The following is a 24,686-nucleotide window of genomic DNA, read 5'->3' as shown; positions in this document are numbered from 1 at the left end:
GCTCCTTCCCAGTCAGGACTTCTAGCCCCCAAAGGGGGACCGTCATCATCTGGCTTTCGAGTAACATTGATTAGTTTTGAACTTTGTGTGAATGGAAGTATGCAGTATATATTCCTTTGTACCTGGTTTATTTCACTCAACATAGCATTTGTGGAATTTACCCATGTTGTTACTTGTCTTTGTAATGTATTTATTCTCGTTGTTCTGAAATTTCAGTGCCCCACAGAACCTTGTGAAAATGCATTATGTTTGTACCGTACAGTAAAGTAGCCACTAACCACATGTGATCATTGAGCCCATGAAATATGACTAGTGTGGCTGAAGAACTGAGTTTTTACTTTCATTCAATTTTTAAAAATTTACATTTAAATTTACATGTTATTAGTAGCTACTGTATTGGACAGCACAGTTGTAGAATATTCCATTTTATGAATATGCTACAGTTTGTTTATATATCCTATTGTTAATAAAACTTTGTGTGTTTCTGGCTAATATAAATAATGCCAATATACAGCATTCTTGTACTTGCCTGTTGGTGAACATAAACATGCACTTCTTTCGAGTATGTACCTAGGATTTAGAATTGCTGAGTCAGTTTCAGGACATAGAGACTACCAAAGAATGTTCCAGGATGATTGCACCAATATACACTCCTGTTACCTGTAGCATGAGACTTCCAGTTGTTCCATGTCCTTGACAACACTTTTTATTCTTAGTCTTTTCATTTTAGCTATTCTGATGGCTGGATAGTGGTATCACATAGTTGTTTCATTTGCATTTGTTTGATAAGTAGGCAAGTTGAGCACCCTTTCGTATTTTTAACAGCCATTTGCTTATCTTTCATAAAATATTTGGTTGGCTAAAAAGTTTTTATTTTTTCCATGCAGTGGCTCTTAGTAGAGCTTAATTGGCTTTAACTCCATTTTAAATAATTTTTTTAGATAGTATGTGACAGTTATTATGTCAGCATGCATTAAAAAAAGTATTGAAATTGGTGAATTCCTGTGCAGCCATTTTAATATTGAAGATGGAAAAAATATGCAACATTTTTAATGTTTTATGCTTTATTCAAGAAAGGTAAAAACACAACTGGAACACTAAAAAAGATTTGTGCAGTGTATGGAGAAGGTGCTGTGACTGATCAAATGTGTCAAAAGTGGTTTGCGAAGTTTCTTGGGACTATTGACATTTTGGCAAATAATTTTTTGCTCTGGGGCTATGTTATGCGTTGGAAAAGTTTAGTAGCACCTCCTGCTTCTACCCACTAGAAGCCAATAGCGGGAGATAGCTGACATACTCAGGATACCCAAATCAGTAGTTAGTGGTGAAAATGAAAAATAAGTCTTTTATTTTAAGGAAAAACACGTAATGGACTTTTTGCCTTTTTTGTTCTTTTGGATTTTCTGATTTCTGAATGTTTTGTAGGAGTTATTTATACAGTGTATTAAGGATATGAATCTCTGTTGAGTAAATGTATTGCAAATATCTTTTGTGGCTTGATTTTTATTTTCTTTTTGGTTCTTTTTTTGAAAAGAAGTTCTTAATTGTAATAAGCCAGTTTATCATTTGTTTCCCCTTTTGATTAGTGCGTTTTGTATCCATTTGTAGTAATTTGCCTTCTTCAAGGTTATGTAGATAATCTGCTATCTTTTCTTCTAAATTCTTTGTTTTGCTTTTTGTATTTAGATTTAACATTCACTTCAAGTGAATTGTAGAGTACATGTGAGTTGCGGGAGGGGTCACCTTTTCTTTTCTCCATATGGATAGCTAATTAATCCAACTCATTTATCAAAAAGACATCCTTTACTCAGTACAATGCAGTGTCTGTCACCTTCATTACAGATCAAGTAAATATCTATGTGTGAATTTGTTTCTCAACTCTCTATTGTGATCCATTGGTCTATTATGTATGCCTTTGTGTCATTACTACACTGTATTAATGACTAAGCTTTGTGGTGAATTTTATATTGTATGATATAAGTCATTCAGCTTTTATCTTCAAAATTTCTTCAAGATTTCTTCTTCAAGATTGTACAAGGACTCTATGTACTCACTTTAAATTAAAGGTACCTTTAAGGAAGAACATTTCTTTTACTAGGGGGTAGATTTCCCAGGGTGAATCCAAATATTATAATTGTTCTCTACAATGCAAACATCTTGCTTTCCTTGGGGCTTTTAGTTTATTTCTTTATTCGGTCTTTGTTGGCCGCCTAGCTCAGTATAAGGACGTCTACTGCTAGATTAACAACATGACATTGTATTAAGAAGGGTGATGGAGCTGCTGTGTGGCTTCATCATTATTCACTGGGGTCATGCTCTTTCTCACTTTAGTATTCCTCTAACTAGAGTGGGGGCTGGGCTGTGAATGCAGCGGGGTTCTACCAAGTACCCTTCCCCTAACTCGTGTTTGGCCAGTATTGCCCTGCACCACCCAGATCTGGATGATTTGACACCAGAATCCCGTCTGATTTTATATGTTCACTACCTATAGCTTATTAGAAGGACTGCACAGGCTCACCTGGGTTTCCTTGTTTTGTGGTCTCCAACTTTTGTGGAAATAGACCATCTATTGTGGCTAGTGTGAGGGCTATAGTTAGGTAAGAAGGTAATGCAAGCTGGTTTTGCCCTTTTGTTAACAGTATTTTAATACTCTCATGTTAATTTTTTATTCATTTATGTTTTCATGGGGATATTGGGTAGCAATTCATTTAGGTGAAGTAGGAATATTACGCACAGGCAGAACCAGACCTATATATCCACCCACACACATATACATATATACATATACGAGTATATGCGCACACACTCCTGTGTGATTGTTATCTTGTGTATTAGATAGGACTTTCGGACACTTTATGTATGTGGCGATGAAACTGATGGAAGACCAGCATCCTCTGCACATTGTACATGTATAATGACTCTCTTTAGAGAAGGTTTTTCCTTAGCTCACTTCCCCAGTGCTTCCACTTTGCAGCCCATCTCATCTGGAAGTATCTCATCTCATGTGTCTGTCTTCAGCTAATCCACATTGGTTAAATTGGATGAAAGGGTGAAAATTCACACTTGAGGGTGGAGCTAGGGCTTTAATTATTTAAAATAGCCCAGTATTTGGCACAAAGTTCTACTCTGGTAAAATAAATGAATGAATGTATCTCTTATGTGCTAATTAACATTAACCAATTTGGCTGTTTTTTAAAAAGTGCTCTAAGGAACATTACTGATTTGTCCAAACACACGACAGAACTCTGCTTAGGCAGTTTCCCCCTAAACCTCTCTCAGCAGCTCAGACCTTGGATGTCCAGCACTGACAGCCGCCATATATTGATAAAATAACATGTGGCATAGATTAACACATTTGAGTAGGAAGTTGTGAACCTGGTCATTTAGCTGTTCTTCGTTAACTGCTGGCAAAGCATCACATAAATACTTTCTTTTTTATTTTAAACCAAGTAATGCTTGATTTTCCCCTTGATTTTAAACCAGTACATCTACTTTCAATTAGAGAGGCAGAACGTATTTGTTGGAATCAAGCAAAGTGAATGCCTAATGAAGTCTGAAGCGATCTAGTGAGGGGATGAGAAATGCTATTGCTTTTCCTTCTCATTCTCACCCCACCAGAGCAAGAATTTCAGTTCCAGGCTTACCTCTTGCTTTTGCAGACATGTAGAGTAGTGCCTTCTTAGTATTTGGCAAAGCAGGCGTTTTCCTTATCTAAGTCATGTGTATCAAGCCAAAAATCTTATTGGTTCTAAGAAACTGTACTCTCATTCTTCCTTATATTGTTGTGCCCTTAATAAGTTCTACTTGCTACATAATTGTGCTTTTAAATAGTATATTGTTACATACTCATGATCTTCGCGAACACATATGTATGTATGCAAATAAGTATCAGCAAGCAGGTATACTTAAAAAAATAATGACTTCTTTTGTGTCCTGTTACATAAGGACACCTGTCTTTTAAGGGATTAAAAAAAGTATGTTATTAAAAGCTATGATTACTAATTTTGGCTGGTTATGTTGTAAACTTATACTTCAAACATGTTTATTTCATGTTTCTTAAAGTGAATTTGCTAAGACAATGCCTTTATTGTTGCCACCACTAATTTTGTAAGGTGACTATGCAGTTTTCTTACAATTTTGTAAGAAATTATTAGTTTAAAATGAGAAACGACTTAAAGGAGTGGTATTACTGGCATATATCAAGAAACTTGGCATCACTGCTGAGACAAGCAGAAGTGTTAGATTGTGTTGGTAGGCTGTGTGCTGCTTTCGATGTGCATATCCCCTCTGTGGTAAGAAGTGTGATGGTTCTGAACTAAAAGAAAGGCCGTGCGGACAGTAGTGACATTGGCATGTCTGGGAAGTGGTAAACAGTCAGTGGTTCTGCGGTAGGAGTTCAGTTTTTCAGGTGCTTGTTTTTGTGCATTTTTGAAGACTAGCCTTGTCTTCACTCTCGACGTTTTTAAGCTATTTTTACTGTCTGTTAACAGGCCCTGCCATGGCAAAGTGGGGTAAGAGCGTGTAGCTATTTGGTTATAGTACATTGCAGCCAAACCCTCACTAAAGGTCAGTGTTAAAATACATTGGATTCAGTTTTTCTTAATTGACCTTGATACTATATTCCATGTTGTAATGGAAAATTTGGTGTTACCAATACTGGCAGAGTTTTAGGAATTTTGGCCTTAACAGGGCCAAATGGTACCCATTTCATATAGTTGATGTGGGCATTAATGAAAGAATAGAGAGAGAATGTCTGTAACTTTTAGGGTGATAACATCAGTGTATTGTGTCCACTAAATTGTGGTTGTTGAATCTTCCCAAAAAGTGCTGGGTAGGGGGAAGTGAACAGGCCTTTGGGTAAAGTGCCGCGTGTGCTAAGGAGAAATTGTTGACTGCTTAACGATATTGCAGAGGCTATGACCCCAGAATGAGGCATGGGTTCGCATTATCAGGTACACCAGGGGCTTCCCGAAAGCAGGGGCCTGGCCTCTGATAGGACCTGAGATAGCCAGTCTAGAAGGTGAGTGACGGTGGGGAAAGTAAGTGAAGGGGTTCACGGTCCTTGTTACTCCTGAGAACAAGGAGCACTGATAATTCCCTGCTAGCCAAGGTATCTTGTTATCTTGACTACAGGGTGTTTGCAGGTTAGAGGGGGCAGCCAGTCCAGTGAGGAAAAGAGAAGGGTAGGGGAAGGAAAGGGGAGAGAAAGAACTTTTGCTCCGTGATCTAGACCTGATGCAATGTCACATATTTGTCTGCTCAAAAGTATAAGGTGTAGGTAGTAGTATTCTAGTTTCACAGGCAAAAAATAGTTAAAATGTGTTTCCCAAATCATTCAGTTTGTAAGTTTATGGGGCTGAATTTTAAAACTATAGTTGGGCTTAATAGTTCCCAAAAGGCAACTCATGAACTTGATTCCATAAACACCTTTGGCATGAGGACACTTACTATTTAATTTCCTTATGAGAAAGAGCATGTGGAGTTCTTGCAGCCACTATAACTGTTTTCTACTACATAACATTGTCTGTGTGTTTCAGACATATAAAAGCAAAGGAGGAAAGTAAAAATCACTTATAATTTTACCATGTGAGAAAGCCAGGGTGAACATTATGATATGTAAACACGGTAAGATTTAATTATGTGCATATAAATACAGGTTCACTGTTGACATGTCAGTAGCAAAATACGTTAATATTTGCAATTAGTGGAATAAAGATTGTAAATAGCCTTGCAGCAAGTCATTAATGACCATGAATAAAATTAAATGAATTACAAAAAAACCTTTCAGTTCTTGGAACTTTTGACATTTCAGATTACAGATAAGGGAGTGTGGGTGGACCTATATATAAATACAGATTGCTTTTATTAGATGTATACCACAGATACTTTTTTTCTGTTGTGCTTTCTCACTTGTGCTATAATGAACATCCTTACAGGATAAACTGCTAGAAATGGAATTGCTGGGTCAAAATGTATACATACTTTTAAGGCTTTTGATACAGATTGCTAAATTGCCATCCTGAAAGATCATACCACTTCACTGTGTAGGGTCTGAGTATGCCTGTTTTTATAATGTTACATTCTTGCCAACTTTGAATTTTATTGATGTTTTAAGTCTTTCCAATCTAATAAGTGAAAGTGATATTTTAATTTACTTTTTAAAAAAATATTAATGATGTTCTTTTCATAATTGGACATAGACCTTCTTGTAGATTCATTCCAGAGATTGGGACATTTTAAAATCATATAAAATGGGGCTATATTAATTTATGTCTGGTATGACCACTTGCTTGGTTATTTCATTTTAAAAATGAGTTGTGATGAAGAACAAATGTCACTGTAGGTGTCAGCAAGCTCCAGGCCAGATATGTGTTTAATCCCTGGTTAGTGTGTTGTGCTCATTCTCAGCTGTGGCTTATCATAGTGTCCCCTTGTTTAGCATGGACAAGTATAATAGTATAAATGGTGAGGACTCTTTCAAGAACCATTTGGACAGAAATTTTCTGAATGCAAAGGGAGTGTTCAATGACATTCTCATCTGAAGGGTTTAGGTTGAAATCTCTCCAAGTCATACCATCAACCTTTGGGGACATTAAGTAAGTCTATGTCCAATGATCCTGTGCAGTTACATCCTGCAATTTTCTGACAGATGTAAAGTGGTGTGGTCCCTCTGCTTGTTCGGAAGAGGAAGTTTGATGTTTCATTCTTTCATTCTATAGGTCTGAAAAGATTTCCCCTAAGCTTGTGGCAGTGATTTTCAGACATTCATAAAGTCTGAAATCACCTGGGGAGCTTAATTACCAGGCAGATACTCAAGCCCAGCTACCAGCAGACACCTGAGCAGGCAGGTCTTGAGAAAAGTAGCCTAGCTCTGATTTTGGTTAGATTTATTATAATGGTAGTAATAACCACAGAAGTGATTATTATACTTGTCAATTGTTGTAATAGCAATACAGATCATCATAAAATTCTTACTAATGGTACTGTTAGCAGTGCCGTAAATATATCTGATAACTCAGTATTAGTCAGAGTTTTATTTTAAATGAATGAGGAACATTTGTCATCCTTCATATCTGATCAAATTTTATTTCCTGGTGATAGAGAATGAGTACGGGAAATAAGGGCCGTTCTTAACTTTTGAATGTGGAGGAAACACATATGGGTAGCATTTTAATGACAAATCATTTTAGGAAGGAGATTAGTTTTCTTTAGGTGAGCAGTAGAATGCTGCAGGCAAACTAGAAATTTTCCTGTTGACGTTATCTCACTATTGTATATTTTATTAAGTTTGCAGTTCATTTCCTTACAGTTTATGTTGTGTGTGCCTTTTTTTTTTTTTTTTTTGAAATGAGCCTGTATAGAATCTAGCTGCTTCCTGGGAGATCCTATCACAAACATTGTTCTGAACAATTCATGCAAGAAAGCAAAAAGTTTGCATTGTTTTCCAACACATTGATATATTTCAACATTCTGGAGTCAGACAAATGTAAAAGAATGTTAGCTTACACCAGCTGCAATTTGGGTCACCCTAAAAGACTTGCTAATTATTTGACCTAAGCACTAATTATTTTATGAGCCTTATTCTTAAAACGTAATCAAGTGTGAACTTCCATCAGCTCCATCATCCAGATCCCTTTGTGTTCTGGAAATTGATTATTTGTGGTCTCTGCAGTCAGCTGTTTACTAAACTAAAAGCAAAAGTATGCCAAAATGTAATAGGAGAGGCATTCTGTCCCTGTAGAAGCAAGACATATCATTAATCTTCTATGAACCTGCTCCAGTAAACGTTCAGCCTAGCAGGGGAAAGGGCTCCGCTCTGAGATCAGCAAGTCTGACCTGGTTTGCCATGTTATCCAAATAGATACAGAGAGTCAAAAGTCACCCATCCCATTACTGTCCTTGTAAGGGCATTTACATTTTGCCTTCAATTTCAAGATGATTTGCTGGGATTTTTGTGTTGTCTTAGTCTTTTCCTGAAACAGGGAAGATACCTGTACCCCTGGCTGTTAGGTGTGAGGAAACAGAGGCACGGATATTTAGGTGACCTCTGCAAGTCTTACGGCCCTGGAGCTGCAGTGAGAAAAATGACAGTTTACTTTTGAACAACATTTTTCTCTCCTTTAAACATAAGTTATAGTCACTTGCTTTTAATGATAAGTTTGGCCTAGAAAAGCCAGTGTCAGTAACTGTTTTGCTCCCCACCCGGCTTCTCCCAGGGTGGGTCACTTGCCTGCCTGTGAACCAGCTAGAGCCTGAGCGGAAGAGCCACCCTGATCCCTGGGGAAAGGGAGGGAATTAACATTTAATGAGCGCTTTGCTCTCAGACAGCTATTTGTCCCTACCAAGTACCAGATGTCCCAGGACATCTTAGTGTCCCATTTTATTCTTCACACTCCGTGCTACTGTTCTCTTCGGTCCACAAATAAGGAAACTGAGGCTTTTCAAGGTGAAATAATACCCAGGGTTGCAAAGTGGGTATTCAACATCTGTAGATGAATCTAATATCCAGGCCTTTGTCAGGCAGCCGGACCGTCCGCTCCATTCTTGCTGCCCAAATCCTGTGTCTGTGACCATCCCCACTTCGGTGGAGACAGACCTCGAGTTCCTCAGACCTGAATGAGTCTCTTGTATCCAGTCTCCTTCTCATTCAGAAGTGCCTGACCCTGTCACCCTGAGTTGACCTCTCTCCCTATGACCTCTGACCCACATTGCTCATGATACCTTCCAGTCCCGGTCCTGACCAGCTCAGATACTGGCCACTCTTTCCTGGCCTTGCTCACATCATTTCTCCACATGATAGACCATGATGTCAGCCTGGAGGTCAGCAACAGCTATGAATTTTACTTCCTCCTGTGGTTATGAACTGGGGGTAATACTGAAGTGTGGGCCAAATTGCAAAATTATTAAAGCAAAAACTCTAAGATTCATGTTGAGGAGCTAAGGGAAGTAAAATAGAGCTGTGAAATAAGTTAATATGATGGACCAAAGGTGGCAGAGAGAGGCAAGATTTGTGGTGGATTGTCAGGCTGGAAAGGTACAGGGGAACTGGATTGTGAAGATCCTCATTTTCCACACTACTGAGGTTAAATTCAGCTGTCTTGGGGGCTATCCAGAGCCCAGCATGGGAGAAGAAGGCAGCAGAAAGTCTGTGTTTTCAGAATGCAGGTGAGGCCAGAGTGTGGCATGTGGCCCTGTTCTACAGGCAGGAGGGACACCCAGGAAAGAGATGATGAGGGTCCCCTCAGGGCCGACAGGATGGATGGGGGAGAGAAATGGCACTTTGAGGAGCAAGCTAGAAGCAGAATTCAAAAAGGTTTTTTTTGTTTAGTTTTTTAACTTAAGACGAGACCTGAGTGTGTGGGTGGGTCAGTGGAAATTTGCTGGGAAAGAGGGAGACTGTTGACACTAGGGAGAACATAACATAAAACAGTTCAGGAGAAGCAGGTTACCTATTGCTCTGAAACTGTTAGAAGTGAAAAGAATCGTTGAAGTTCAAAGTTTCCAGTAGAAAAGGCAGCTTTTGACTGCAGCCCTGATCAGTTCATCAGACTTAGTAGGAGGGATCACCTGCTGGGAACGAGGGTCGTGAGTAAAGCAGGAGGATTAGGATTGTGGAAAAATGAAGGAAAAAGTTGCTCGAGGTGCAGGTAATTGGGAAGTAGTGAAAAGAACATGAACCCAAGAGGAATTGTGCAGAATTGCTGAGCAGCCCAAAGCTAGCCACAGGTAGATGCTATCAGCTGCCCTACTGAGTAGTAGATCCCATAGTCATCACTTAATTTTCCACGATAAGAGAACAGGGATAACATGAATAATTTAAATCTCCAGCCAGGTCCCAAATCTCATTTAGCAATAAACTTCTTTTGCAATAAAATATCTTAGTGTCCCCCAGTGGAGTGCCAGAAGTGTCTTTTGTGACTGTGGTATTTGTATGTGTGGCTCTGTCAGAAGGTGGAGTCCACGTGGCCTCCAACAGCTCAGCGACCCCAGGATCACTCACTGACTTAGTAAAGAGCTATGTTGAGCCAAGGAACCCAGTTAAGTCGAGAAATAGCTTTGAGGAGTCTGCTGACCTAGTGACCGAGTGGGCCCTGGAAGGGCTGAACAAACCCCAAAGTGGGCAGCTTGGCAGCATATAACACAATTTAAATTATGTGTTCTGTTTCAGGTAGCAATTCTGCTCTGCAGAGATCTTTTGTTCCTGCTGAGTCGGCAGCACCTAGCACAGTTCTTACATGCAGTGTGCTCAGGACATAGTTGTTAAAAATATGGGCCAGAAATGCTCATAAAGTGGTGTGCAAAGACACTTTTTTCCTCCGGTGCTCTCTGGGGCCCAGACAGAAAGCCTTCCACGTCCGTGTTGCTGCCACACTTCCTCCTGCATGGGGCCTCTGCACGTGCCGCTCGTCTCCCTGCTCTTCCAGGTTCTTTTGTGAGACGCTCCCATATAATTGTCATCTCCTTTTTTCTGAGCCTTTATCCCATTTGTGATTACATATTTGTTCATGTGATTCTTTGAAGGACATTCATCTCTCATCAAGCTCTGAACTTCCTGAGAGCGGGTTAGAACCTGCTCACCATTGTATCCTGAGGGCCTAGCTAGTACAGAGTCCAGTATAAAGCAGGGTCTAGGTGCTCACACGTGCACGTACACACGTGCACACAGACATTAGCTGTGAGTTAGGCTCTGTACAGCATTGTTCCTATAGTGAAAACTTGGAAATGACCTAAATATCTATTAGTGAAGACATAAGTTATGGTATGGCCACTCTTAGGAATTCCATGCAGCTGAAATTAGCAGTGAAGTGGAACTGTATGTACTAATCCGGGAAGTCATGCATGATATACTTATCATGTCTTTTTCAAAAAACAAGTTGCAAAGTATTATGCATAATGTAACCCTGTTTTTATAAAAATACACAAAGGAAGGAAGTAAATGCCCTGAAATGTATATATTGTAAGTGAATAGCAAACAATACTAGATGGATGCACAATAAGCTCCTCATACCCTCTGGCATCAGAGGAAGTTTTCCAGTTCCCTTACTTTTGTCTTCAAAGAGAGGGAATGTAGGTCAACAGAGAAGTTGATTTTTGAGTATGGAATCAAAACTCAATTTTTATTTTGTATATAATTTACTTGAAAAAAAGTAGCTGTTTTTTGGCTGTAGATGTCTTTTACTGCCTCCTTCATTCATTTAGTCTTTGAGATATTTAACAAACACCCATGTGGCAGGCATTGGTGATAAGCATTATATATAACTAACGACGAAGATGCTCTTGAGCTATTGAACCGCTAGCTGGGGGCACAAGCAGGGAAGGCCATGGCCAATTTACAAGTAGCGTAGTAAGTGCTGTCATCAGAAGCACTACGTTATACCCTGGGCAGGCAGTGGAGTCTGGATGGGTGAGGGGGACAATAAGCCTCCCTGGGACTTTTTTGCTAAAACCGTTCCTTATTGAGTGCCTACTGTGTGCAAACCTCTGGTCTGATTTAAGCATGCTCCCTGTCCCCCAGGAACCCATATGCTGTTGGAGAAGATGATAGCAAGTGTGTGATGTGCTGTGCCTTTTATGAGCACCGAGTAACACAGATGCGCAGCTTGTGAGATAATAACCTCACACTGCAGAGGAGGAGGCAGAATGGCCTAGATTATCCAGAGACAGAACAGTTGTCCTCCAGGTAATTAAGAGGCAGGGTACATGATAATTCTGGATAGTTTTTCCCTTCCTAACCCTTCTAAACATTTGTTTGTTTTATTCTAAATGAAGCATGTCTTGGATTGCATTTTCTTCAGAGAAAGCCTTTTAAAGTGATTTTTTTTTTAAATCACGATAATTTCTGAAACGAGGTAATAGGTTTGAACAAGTAATGATGGAGTGCCAGGGAGGGGGAAGGAGGACTTCCCAGCGCCTTCCACCTTCACACTGTGGGCTTGGCCAACCTGGGTGCTTGCGGCAGCCACCCATATCCTGAGTGGCCTCACTTCATTCACACACACCTCTTTTTGGTGTTTCAGTTCATAGAGTATAAACCAGGACCATAAAAAGGAGAGAGCCTTTATGAGAGAGACTCTCAGGGGACTTAAGCACAGGAAGCTTTGCTTGGGGCCTCGGCCTGGGGTCAGCAGCCTTTGGCTCAAGCCCAGAGCTGAAGGCAAGCTGAGTGAGGGCAGAGTGGGGAAGAGCTGCAGCTGACAACTGCAAAGAGGCCTCTGGGGGCTTAGCTGACAAAATTGGATTTGCCATTTAGAGTTGGCCAATTCTCCCTTTTTTGTCTGCAGAACTGATAGCCATTACCAGTCAAAAAGGAGCTGGTAAGAAGCCCTGGCTCCCTCTCCCTGCTCCCAGCAAAGATTTAATAGCTGTGCCCTGCTGCAGTGAGGTTTCGTGTTACTGAGACTTCATTATTATTACAAAACATGCAATGGAGCTTCATCATAAATAATTAAAAACCCCTGACAGAGAAAATGAGCCGAGTACATTCTGTGATAGAGGAAACTGATTTTCCCCCTGCATCACAGTCGTCTGTTAGCCTGCTAATTCCCCAACTCCATAATTAACAATGGGCAGCTCTGTTCTTGAAAGAATTACCCAGGTTTGGCACTGGTGCCTCCTTTGTAACGGGGCAAAGGGGTGGGTTGGCTGGATTCCTACCAGTCTCTCAAATAGGACTTCAGTGTGCTTCCCATTGCAATTAAGTATCATTGTAATAACAGACATGTTTAGTCGTTAGTAATGTAGATAACTTCTGGAAGACAAAACACAGCTGCCCCGATGATGTGTCATGTCGTTGTTTTCTTCTTTGAAGACAGAAAGCAAGGGAACTGAAGAACTTACTCTGAGGCTGGAAGGTATCAATCAGGTCCACTGTGTTCTGATGTGCATAGTGAATAATTGGGAGCCTGAAATGAATAAAAATGGTTTTAATGGAGCTAATTTCTTCCTTAAATCGCTGTAAGAAGAGGAAGTTGAGGAGGGGCTGTGCCAGATTAAAAGGAACTAAAGAGACCAAATGCAGTGTGTGTCTCTTGTTCGGGTCCCGTTTTGAACAAAATAAGTAAAAATAAAGATAGTTTTTAGGTAACCAGTAAAATTTGAATATGGACAGGCCAGATAACAAAAAATTATTTTTAGTTTTGTCAGCCTTGAGAAAGCACACTTTGGTTAACAAAAATTTGTTTTTATATGCATTTATACTCATTTTTAGAGATGCCTGTTAAAGCTTGCAGGAATCCATGGCAGCTTTAGGACAAACGGGGTTTTCTGTGAAATACTTGAACAGAACAAGTTTAAAGGGCGGGATGAGGGAAGTTAATTGTATAGTATGGTAAGATTTTGGTGATTGTTGAAGGGTTTGTGGGGATTAATTTTACCATTCCCTAAACTTTTGTTTGTTTGAAATTTTTCATAGTGGTATTTTTAAGTGACTGAATTCTAAGTTCTTCAGAAGGAAATAGCTACTGAGTTTTATTAAATAATTTATAGACGTTCCAGTTCAGTTTCTTTGGTTGTAAATCCCTATATTTTTAAGTGGAGATAATGGATTTATTAACTAAAGAAATGCTAATAACTCTCTGCCCTCAAATTAGTATCTGCAAAAGCAGGATTCTGCTGAAGATGCCTCACTGCCTCTTATGTTCTACCATTCTACAACAAATCGCACAATTTCAGGTGTTTCCTGATGTAAGGATTTTCAGTATTTGCTCTTTGTCCGGTCTTCTCTGTTCCTTGTCACCTCCCATAAGGGGAAAGAAAGGGTATCAAGTGCTCTGCTCCCACAAAAAGGCTGTGCCGGTCTGCTCCTACTCTTCTGAGGGTGTGAGGCCCTGAGACCCAGGGTCTGGTCTCCCCAAATGTCTCCATCCTCCCCTCTCTGCTCTGGCACCTCCTTTCCCTGTCAGTGCAACCCGAGTCAGTGCTTGGAGGTCAGGTAGCCACAGGATGGCCTGGTAGTCAGATTCCTCATCACCAGGATTTAGATACCAGTGCTGCCGCTTACCAGCCATGATCTCGGGCAGACCAGTAACATTCTGTGTGCTTCAGTTTCTTCATTGGTTAAAGAAAAAATGATAATAAATACCTAACTCACAGGGTGAAGGTCAAATGAAATAAACATAGCTGGAGTACTTTCTACAAAGTACTCATAAATGTTTGTTACTATTCTTCTTGAGTTTATTACTAAATATATCTAGAAAATAATGCTTATATGAGCAATGAAAAAAGTAATTTGTTATTTTTTCTCCCCATCTTATCACAAAATCACAAAACAGTTCTACTCAACAGCAATATTACTTTTACTATTCGTTACAGTAAAGTTAACATAGGGAAATAGCACTCAAGTGGTATGGCATTCTGGAAGGAACTGGAGCTTAGAGGCTAGCGTACCTGGATTGGAATGCCAGTGTTGTTCCTGTTTGCCATTTTGAGTAATTTTTCGAGGCCATGTTTTCATCGAGTCTGAAATGCGGAAACATAAAGACTACTCCGAAGGCCATTATGAGGATTAGGAGGACTGTGACACCCTCACTCCGTGCCCAGTATGTAGGAGGCACCCTGCGGACAAGTCCGAGGTCATGGCAGCTCAGCACAGTGTGCTGAGTAGGAGCGGAGCAGAAGGGGCAGCAGACAGGATGGGGAACCCCTGCTGGAGACCACATTTCACCTCTGCAGAATGCTGAGCCTGGGAAGTCTAATGGCTCAAATGCCAGGGCCAGATTTCCTTGAATTCTTCACAAGGTACCAAATAAACAAGAACCTATATGTTTACTTGAACCTTGTACTCTAAGTACTCGTGTGACCTCCTAGTTCACCTCTTTACCTCATGACCCAGCTGGTTTCTAAGCCTCACAGGTTATCCGTAAAGTGGGCAGCTCACCCTCAAATAATTCGGAATTGCATAGAACAAGAAGACTGTTTGCCATTTTAGTGGAATTTTCTTGTAACTACGTTCAAATATGTGTCTATTCTATTTACTTCTCCTTAATTTTTCTTCTATTTGAGAGGTTAAGAAAAGAACATTGCAAAATATGACAAGAGGTTTTCTTTCTTTTCGAAATCTGTGTTAACTAAATAATTGTATTACTTCCAGAAGGGATCATTCATTGTTTTTAATCTACTCATAGATTCTTATCTAAACCCCATAAATGAAGCATTGTCCGGTAAGAATAGCAAGCATATGTTTCATTTCCACATCAGTAATGCCATAGAATAAAACCCAGGTCATGTTGCCTTTCAATAACACTCTTTAGCTTCAGTTTTTAACAAAACATTGCTCATAACTATTGTTTAAAACAAAAATCACTCTTTGCAACACTGAGGGACTTCCTAGCACCGAATGGGCTGTGATTACAAAATTCCCTGTTGTAAGATAGAACATCGTATCACTCTGAACACTGTCCATGCAAAAGGGCATTGGCCTGGAAGAAACTAGCATTGACAGCGTGGCAGCCAGCCCTGAGCCTCTGGATGCAAGAGGATGCCCCTCTTCCCATCCATTTTGCACTGATGATCGGTTGTGGTGGCCGAGGATCTTGAGCCCATTTCACGTGTTTATTTGCATGGCATCTGGAGTGGCAGAAGGAGCCAGGGATGGGCGGAGCGCCTGCAGCAGGGCTGGGAGGGAGGAGAAGGGTTTGCCACTGACCACAGGAGAAAGCCTGACTGTGAAGATGAGGTGAGGATAGAAGCCTCAAGTGTGTCCAGTAACATTCTGGAGAACCCAGTGGACTTGAAATCGATTTATAAGGCTGGATTTAAGATTCTCTAGATGCCAAAGAAGAACAAGTAGAAGTAGAATCCAGGAAGTTTTTAAATAACAAAATCAATGCCCAAAGCACAGCAAGGGCAGGGGGCTCTCTGGGTCCAGAACCCTAGCTGTGAAAAGAAGGCTGGGATGGTGAAATTAGTAATTAAAAGGCTATTGCTCATCTCGTTTCATGCCTGGGGCAATGACCTGGCTTCAAAGCTCTGGTTCGAAGGGGTTTGTCCACAAGAATCAGTTGCTCAGAGTTTAAAATGTGCTGGAAGGAAAAAAAAATCTGGGAAGTGAGAGGAAAGGAATTTTGGAATCTGCTCTAACCAAATCACACTGAAGAATGAACAGCAGTGCATGTTTTGGCATGTTCTGTGTTACTGGTGTAGAAGCTCCCATTAGAAGAACTAGTGTGTTTTTAAAGCTCTGAGCTGACATATCCATTAGAGCAAGCAATGTGGAAAGAGAGTGGGCCCCTTCTTCCAACCCTGAGGGGCAGAGAGTGGGTCTCCCAGACGGGGGAAGGCAGGCCCTGAGGCAGAGCACTGCTGGAGCCCCCCTGCCAACCCCCAGCAGCTCTCACGCGGAAAGGCAGCAGTAGCAGGGTGGGTGTCCGAAGCACAGCAAAATTCCCTTGAACACTAAATTTTCTCTAAATCTGTACACTGAGGTAAGGTGAGTAAATTGCTGTATTTTTAAGATTTAAGATTAAAATAACCATTTCCTTATTGTCTTATACCCCCACTTTCCACCCAGCAAAGACCCTATTTTGAGCAAGGGAAAGAATCCAGCAAAAATATACAGAAATTACTTATTAGGAGAAAAGATAAGAACTGCTGTTGTAAAAGATAGCAAGGGAGAGGATGTGTGTTGGGTTCAGCCAGTGAGGTTTGGCAAGATAAGAATGACTTGATTGAGAATATGTATGAAGATTTTAAAAATGGCAAAATGGTTACCGAAAAAATCAAAATAAGGAAAGCTGTTTTTCCTTTTTCTTTTTTGCCCTGGCTGTTGTGGCTCAGTGGATTGGGCGTTGGCCCGCAACCCAAAAGGTCGCTGGTTTCAGTTCCCAGTCAGGGCACATGCCTGGATTGCAGGCCGGGTTCTCGGTTGGGGGCATGCAAGAGGCAACCAGTTGATATATCTCTCACAGATCGGTGTTTCTCTCCCTTTCTTTCTCCCTCCCATTCCCCTTTCTTTAAAAATAGATAAATAAAATATTTTTAAAAAGCTATTCATTTTTGCTGAAGCACCAGTTTAAGTGCATGTGATGTTTGAGTGTTAATGAATTAGAAAGTTAAACTCTGAAACAAGGATAAAACAGATCATGGAAATTAAAGCATTCTCTTCTTTTATTATGACTTTTTAAAAATATTTATATTTTTTCGATTACCATTTACCCCCCTATACCCTCCTCCACCTCCCCTCCCCGCCCCCACGCCTGTGATTTTGAATGAGATATTCTCATCTGAGCAGCCTCTGGGCCCCCGGTTCTTCTGCACAGAGATGTTGGCTCTTTTGGGAACTGAGCGTGAGTGTGAGTGTCCTGATCATCTCCCCTCAGTGCATTTTTGTTACACTTTCATTACTACTTAAACACTGTTTTATGACTTGTTTCCAATTCTCCTATTTTTCTGCCCCCTGTATTTTCAGAATGAAGTAAGAGCATTTAGGAAATGACTGCTATTAAACCTTACCTAGGCATAGCTTAACTAATGTGGGGTGGCTCAGGTGAATTTCTAGTCTTTACCAGTCAAATCACATGACACAGGGGCCGTGGGGATTCTAGGAGTATTAGTTTTCTGCCTATCTACCCAAATAACCAATGCAAAGATATGTGCAAATAGTGAATTGTATCTGTATTTCCATGAGAATATTGTGTGTTAGAAGAAAACACATTTTGAATAAAAGTTACAGTAAAAAACTAAGGAACAAAGCAGAAAGCTTGTCAAGCAAAAAAAAAAAAAACAGTGAGTCTATCTGGAGGATTCGTTTGTGTTTTAGGAATAGATACAAGAAACAACTAACTTATGGCTTTACTTGTTTTTCAGTTCAGTAGGTAGGCAGGATTTCATGTATTGTAGAATTTCTCTATGTAAAATTTATACAAATTGACTTTGACAAAAACATTATCTCATAACTGGAAAATTACTCTGAAGTTCAAGACATAAGCTCCAAAACGAGATGACATAGCCATTTATTAAACATCATAGCCTATGATAACTTAAGTTTCTGAGGAAAAATAACAAAAGAATAGATGTAGAGATCGAAGCTCATTGGGTAAGAAATAAATGGTGATTTATTTTGACAAAGAGAAGCAAGCTAATTTAATACAGCAAGCAAAACTCATTAGAGACTATGGTAATAATGGGGAGAGGAAAAAAAGCAAGAAACGTTTCTGCCCAATGTCAAGGGTCCAGCATAGACAGCAAATTGGAAATGAGCTTGCAGCATGACATGGGATCCGGAAGGACCAACATCATGTCCATAAGCATCAGGGGAATGATCCCTCTTTGAAAATATTCTGAAAATGCCCGGAATGCCATATTTACAAAGGCAAGATGCTAGTCACAGATCTGAAATGAATAAACAGCTTTTTAAAAGATTAGATAGGATTAAGTACATTTTTGAAATGTTTAATTCAATATGTATATTTTCAGTAAAGTGGAAGGAATCAAACATTGTTCTGAGGAGCTTAGTTGAAGATAGGATACATGGTGTTTTAAAGAAAATGTAAGGCATAGAGGATGTAGGCTGACAGAGGAATTCAGGATTATGGACAGAATAAAAATTTCTCTGGTTTTCGAGTTTGATTGTGTACTCCATGCTGAGGATGAATCTTATGCACTTCCCCCATTCTCTGCCTTCTCTGAGGGAGCAGGTGGCGTTAGTGTTGTGATGGTATCAGGCACTCAAGGGACTCTGCTGGGCTAATTGTTAGTGAATAATCTAGAGGCTCCCACTCTGCTCTTCTTATTTACGGGAACAATTCTTTTCTTCATCTTTCTCGTAAACCCAGGCCAAAAAACTTCTTTCTAGAAAGCTGAATTCTTCTTCATCAGTATCTCTTGTATAGAATAAGTAGACTCAGTGCTGATTTGTTTTATATTCAGGTATATTCTTTATTATTATTATTATTAAAGGCAGGCAGAGCTCCAGCCACAAGATAACCCAAGTAAGTATTTGTTAGGTTTAATTATAGAGGGTTTTTTATATTTTTTTGAAGGCAAGCAGAACTCCAACCACAAGGTAACTTGCCAGTATTTTTTAGGTTTAATTATAGAGCCATCTCGTATTGAGGTATGAGAAGATTGGTGACACTTACTGGACATTTAAACAGCTAACCACTTGCCCCCTTCCTGCCTTTGCCTCACCACCCCCAGTGAAGTTATTCAGTGTAGCTATTATTGCTGTACTTTCTTTATTATATATTTTCTCTGGGAACACTAATTTTGAAGGGTAAGTGTTCCAGAAGCTACCCCAAAATCAGTGTTCCAAAGTCTTTATAGTTAGCAGGAAGAATTAAATGCCAGCTACCTAGAATGGAATCTCAGATTTTTAGTCTCATTACTTCCTTAATTTCTTAAAAACTACTGTGGACTCCAGTGTGGGCTTTTGTTTCTCTGGGTTAGGTCTACTGATACTTACCTTATTAGAAATTAAAATTGAGACACTGTCAAAAACATCAGCACACATTCCATTAGCCATTAGAGCGATGGCATCGTTGGATGCCTGTGGCCCCTGGAGAACTCTACTGCACAGGCGGGAGAGGGAGTGAGCCGTAAGGCACAGCGGGCCTCGGTGTTCTGGTGGAAGTGATTGTGCCTCTGGACCTTCTTCCAGGGTTCAGCAGTCCCCAGGGGCCCCCAGATCACTCAGAGCTACTGATGTAGAGTGATTATTAAGACACAGAATTGTTACATGAGCCAAAGAGCCAATATTTGGCTGATAATAAGTCTTCAGTAAAAGCTTATTGAACGGGTATGGATGAAATAATGCCAATAGTGACATGAAATTCAGTAAAAGAACCTCAGAAGCCCTCAAAAATAATATTGTGTATATATTATATATGATTATTATAATATGTAGTACTATTAAAGTTATATACGAACATGGATATAACAATATATAATATATTAATGGTATATTAGTAGGAATTTATATAATAATAAGGATAACAATTCTTCTTTAACTGGGAGGACTGTTGGATTAAGATTCTGTGAAGCTCTAGCTGTGATGTCTAGAAAAGACTAAGTGCACCCCAGCAAATGTCCCCAGTTTGGCTGGCATTCCTTACCTATATACGTGGGCTAAAAACTACAAATAAACCTGCAAAACTGGTCTTGTCTTTGGGGCAGATAGAAGTTTAGGGACTGAAGCAAGCAAATAGGAAACAGTCTGATGATTTAATTCAAGTCTAATAATCAGTTTATGGCTGAACCCTAAAACCTGTTCTCTTTGATAAAGGCAAAAAAAGAATATTAGATTCATTTTGGCTTAAAATTATAGACTGAAAGAATAGGTAAGTTTGCCTTAAGACCTTTACCTTGAAATGTAGGAAAATCTTCAGTTTTTAGTAACATTGAGTGTATCTTCCAGTATTCAGGCATCATGATTCATTTATTTGTTAAAGCAAAGTTGAAGCTCTTTTCCAAACATGGAAGACCTAAAACAGCTTCTATAGGGAAGAGCTTCTCTATTCTTTTTTTTTTTTCTTTTTTTTTTGGTGGGGGAGGTGCATGGGGATGGCCAAAGTGGTAGCTTTGCTAAACTTTACCCATAGTTTCAGTCAGGCAGATACAAGGTGCATGGGGTAGTCGCTTCTGCAGCACTTTCTTTGTTGTGATTGACTGTACAGCCACAGACTGTATTCAGTTCTCAGTAAAGTTTATTTTACATTATTTACTCTTTCATTTGTCTTGTAAACACCTTATTATAGGATGATACATATTTGAATTTACCACCGACCAAAATCTTTCCTGCTAATCAGCCCCCTTTGTTTCAAGCCAATGGAATCCATTTTTAAAAAGCACTCAAAATTTATTCCAGGAATCTATGGGGCACTGTTTCCGCCCTGGAGCAATCCGTAATGCTCCTACTTTCGGGAAGAAATGGTTGGAATATTAGCAACTAGCTACTAAGATGTTTCTCTTTTCTGGAAGAATATAATTACTGCTAAAAAAAAAGTTCAATTTAATGAAATTGTGTAAATATGTTTTTTGACAAGCTTCTCCAGATTTACTTAATTTTACAAATAAAAATGGTACTGCCTTTCTTTTTAAATGCTGAGGGTAGTATATGAGAGCATTTTAGTAGGTCACTAAATCATAGTCAAAGTTTAAACCTCAAGGGGAAGATCTTTATGTTCTTTTAATATCAGCATTTATTGACTTTGAATCTAGTTTCAACAAAAGATAAATTATCAAGATGATAATAGCATTTCTTTGTGTCCTTAAAGGAAAAACCCTCATTTCTCTTCTCTGTACTCTGCTTTGCATTCAGTACTTCTGGCCACCAAATGTGGGTCCCCCCCCCCCCCCCCACTAATCAATTCTGTGACACCAGCTGGATGTTGTAGATGAACTGAATTTTGACACCATGTACCTGTAGTTAGTATCAGACCCACAGGTTAAGGGTTCAGTCCCACAAGACTGTCCTCCTACCCCTACTTCAGATGCCAATCACGAATCCAGGTTATTACCTGAGCTTCTGACCAGCTCTCTGTAAATCAGATGTTTTCATGATCCCCTCTCCTTGAGTTTGACAGTTTGCTAGAACAGATCACAGAACTCAGAAAAAATTTACTTACTAGATTATCAGTTTATTATAAAAGGATGTAACTCAAGAGCACTCAGACAGAAGAGATACACAGGGCCAGGTATGTGGAAGGGCACAGCACCTTCCCTGCCCTCCCTCTCCAGGTGCATCCCACCTGCAGCACCTCTGTGTGTGCACTAACCTGGACACTCATCACCCCCTGTGCTTCAGGTATTTTAATGGAGGCTTCATTCTATAGGTACTGTTGATCCAGTCATTGGCCAGTGGTGACTGATTCATTTGAGGGGCTGAAAGTCCCAACTCTCTAATCATGTCACTGGTTCACTCTAACACCCAGCCCCATCTTATAGTTATCTGGGTGTTTTCCCAAAATTACTTACTAACATAAACTCTGGTGTGGTTCAGAGAGGCTTGTTATGAATAACAAAAGACTCTCACCTTTGTGGTTCTTATCATTTAGGAAATTTAAAAATATTTGGAACTCTGTGCCAAGAATAGGGATGAAGACCAAATATCTATTTCTTATTATTGAAGCTCAGTGTTGTAGTCCTCATCCTTTAATTTTTCTGTCTTCCTAGAAGTTCCCTCTTTCTCTCTCTTTTAAAAAATTAATTGTAGGGATATATAAGTTGTCTAAAATCATGAATGATTTTAGGAAGTTAGAAAAGGGGCTTTAGATTTGGGGACTTGGTATTTTCAGAATCACAAAGGCAAAGGATAGTCTTTGTGGGCTGTAAGTGTAGGATACCATAGCTCCTGGAAAAGTTAATATATTCCAATTTATACATTTTATGCTTTTTCTTTTTTCCCCAGCTCAGTTATTAAAATACAGTTAACCTCAGGAAAGCTGTGCTTCAGAGGGAAGACTCTGGTAGTGTGTGTTTTCTTTTCCTTAACCCCTCACAAGTAGAAAGAAAATAGTTCATGAAAACCTGCTAAGCCCTCCGCAGAGCTCTCTTAGAATTCAGTTTGTTCTTGGGATTTTGTTTTCGTCATCTCTGTTTCGCTCTGCACTTGGGTTGTTGGGCATTCTTGGCTCCGTGAGCCTGATAACTCCCGAGAAAGAGCAGAATTTACGCTTAAGTTGTGTGACTGTGCTCATGCAAGTCAGCACTGGGGAGTTTAGGAAAAGGCCAAGACCTTGGGCACATGTCTTCATTTCCCTGAGCTCCAGTTTTTTTTAGTTATAAAATGAAGATGTGGGACTACACCATCCCTGAAATCTACTCTGGCTCTGGTGCTACTGTGACCCCTAGATTTAGACAGCGTGTCATGGGCCGGAGATTTATGTAATCTTACTGAGTCCTTAGATACCCAGCAAATAGGTACCGGTGTTTTCTCCATTTTACAAATAAGGCTTGGAGAAGTTGGTGTGTTTTTCCAGGATTACAGAACCAGTGAGTTTCAATCTTGGCTGTCTGATATCAGTGCTTTTTTCCACTATGCCTGCCGCCTCCAAAAAGAGAAAAATCAGTGGCTGCCATTTTCATTGAGGGCTTGCTGTATGCCCAGGGGAGTGCTAGGCTCTTTGCGTGTTGTTCTACAATGTAAGTATTATGTCAGTTTTGTAGATGTGGAAGTTGAGGTTCACAGTAATAAACTTGGTCTGCCTAGAGGTGATTCTCATGTAGGGTCACAAGGTTGAGGGCTACCGCACCAGGGAGTGGCGCTTTCTTCTGTCAGCAGTGTGGCTAGCTGTAAGACAAAAGCACGGGTAAGAGGCCAACTCTTGAAAATGGGGTTTTGAAATGTTGAACACATAGCATCTCATTGTTGTAAATGAACTCCCTATTGTAAAACACCTGCCGTTCTTCCAAAACAAGGTCCGATTCAGTGCGGTATTAAAGTGCACAACCTGTAGAGGGCTGATTCAAGAGTAAGACATCTTGACAGATGGGTTTATTGAATTCCTCCCACTTAAAAAACTCCCTCCCTTCTTGGAAACAGCTGCCATGACTTTTGCTCTCTGCACAGCTTAGAAGACAGAACGGAATGGCAGTCTTTTGCCATTTAAAGAAAACACAGCCAGCGATAGAGTAGAAGTCGTAGCCACTGTGTAAAAGACTGTGAGCATTTATGGCTTTCTTTTGGGGGGAATCTTCACAGTCAGTGTTCATTAAAGAACTGAACTGTGGTAACAAAGCCCCAAATGAGAGAGTAGTACTTCCTCCCCAAAGTTTCCCTCTCTGGACCCTGAGCCCTGCTTCCTATTGGTTAATTCTGACGTTTCTCAACGCACAGTGTCCTTGGGGCAGCAGTCCTTCCGTAGTAAAAGGAGACACTTACAGTTCAGGGAATGCTGACAAGAATTTAGGGTGTATTAGCAGGAGAACTGTGTGCCAGACATACCTCAGGACTGAACAGCCACAGCCTGCCCTTGTTGGGGGAACAGTGGCCTTTCCTAAGACCACCGATCCATCGCATGAGGTGCTATACAGTAGGAGAGATTCGCATCATTTTATGGGATGGCAGTGGGGGAGGGTGCAGAAAATATTCTCCAGGCATCTGCAGTCTTTGCAGCCAGAAAGAACTGAGATTCCTAACTCCTTATTCACCATTATGGAAAGTTTCACTTTTGTTGTATTAGCTTGCTTCATTCATTGTTTTTTTTCATGCTTTAAATTTTTCCCCACTTCAAGTAAGCCCCCTTTGCATTTTGTAATTCTTTGCCTGTTCTCTTCCTCTGAAGGATAGCAGAGTGGAGATTTTGGGCCAAATGGCCAGCACACTGATTAGAGACAGCTGGTATGTAGCATCCTGGAGGCATCTGGCTCTCCAGGAAGATAGGAGGAGAGAAAGGTTTTACACCCCCACAGGAACTTGCTAGAAGCAAGTGTGAGAGGTTATCACCTACACAACTTAATGGAGGGAACACACATATCCCCGCACCCAGTTCCAACCCTTAGAGTACTTAGGAATTTACAGAAGTGTTAGGAGTTTTGGACATGTTTTTGGGCCAGCTATCTCTTTGCAAAGTTGTATGATTTGCTTCTCACCTAGAGCAACCATCCATCCAGAGATTTATCTGTCTTCAGGGAAGTCTTCCTCCATGTCTGTTTTGGGGGCCTATTGCTAAGTCAAAGACATCCTCTTGTCTCTAGCTGAACTCATTTCTCTAAGACACCAAAATCTGGAGAGCCTATGACAGTGTTAAACA

At 40.2% G+C, this 24,686-nt stretch overlaps 1 protein-coding gene and 1 long non-coding RNA gene across 2 annotated transcripts in view; one reads left to right on the top strand and one right to left on the bottom strand.

Moving 5' to 3' along the window:
* GNAQ (G protein subunit alpha q) overlaps positions 1–24,686 on the top strand; it is a 259,407-nt gene that overhangs the window by 99,952 nt on the left and 134,769 nt on the right.
* On the bottom strand, positions 1,225–23,873 carry LOC118499709. Its single transcript, XR_004902228.1, has 4 exons — positions 23,863–23,873; positions 13,886–13,894; positions 4,959–4,964; positions 1,225–2,940 (listed from the first exon to the last, which is right to left on the bottom strand). It is a non-coding gene; the product is annotated as an uncharacterized LOC118499709 (long non-coding RNA).

The sequence above is a fragment of the Phyllostomus discolor genome, chromosome 3 (assembly GCF_004126475.2).
Source record: "Phyllostomus discolor isolate MPI-MPIP mPhyDis1 chromosome 3, mPhyDis1.pri.v3, whole genome shotgun sequence".
NCBI lineage: Eukaryota > Metazoa > Chordata > Mammalia > Chiroptera > Phyllostomidae > Phyllostomus > Phyllostomus discolor.
The sequence above is the reverse complement of the archived record's forward strand: the minus strand, read 5'-3'. Positions and strand labels throughout refer to the sequence as shown.